This window comes from Myotis davidii, unplaced genomic scaffold (genome assembly GCF_000327345.1).
Source record: "Myotis davidii unplaced genomic scaffold, ASM32734v1 scaffold86, whole genome shotgun sequence".
NCBI classification, from domain to species: domain Eukaryota; kingdom Metazoa; phylum Chordata; class Mammalia; order Chiroptera; family Vespertilionidae; genus Myotis; species Myotis davidii.
Window position 1 is genome coordinate 157,900 of NW_006298058.1, and position 628 is coordinate 158,527.

A 628-nucleotide genomic window follows, 5' to 3' on the forward strand; every position below is an offset into this window, starting at 1 on the left:
TTCTGTCCGTTGCTTACAATGTTGTGAATCGGCTGGCTGAAGTCCCTTCTATATGTTACTATGTTTCAAACTGCCCACTCAGAGGCCTGCAGCTGCAGGCGGGGAACATTGGAGTCCGCCGTCACTGAAGCAAGCAAGCCTCATGTTCAGTTTAAGCTGCCTGGCTGCCTGCCGCCATCTTGGCTGTCAGTTAATTTGCATATCTCGCTGATTAGCCAATGGGAAGGGTAGCGGTCGTATGCCAATTACCATGTTTCTTTTATTAGCGTAGATATATATACTAGTAGCCCAGTGCATGAAATTTGTGCACACTAAAAGGGAATTTATTGCCCTAACCGGTTTGGCTCAGTGGACAGAGCATCAGCATGTGGACTCAAGAGTCCCAGTTTCGATTCTGGTCAAGGGCATGTACCTTGGTTGCATCCAGTGGGGAGTATGCACGAGGCAGCTGATCAATGTTTCTCTCTCATCGATGTTTCTAACTTCCTATCCCTCTCCCTTCCTCTCTGCAAAAAATCAATAAAGTGTATATATATTTTTTAAAAGGCAATTAATTAGCAAAGATATTTTAATATTGCTATTTGCCCTTTCTCTATAATAGAAGTGTGAGAGATGAAAGGAAATTAGT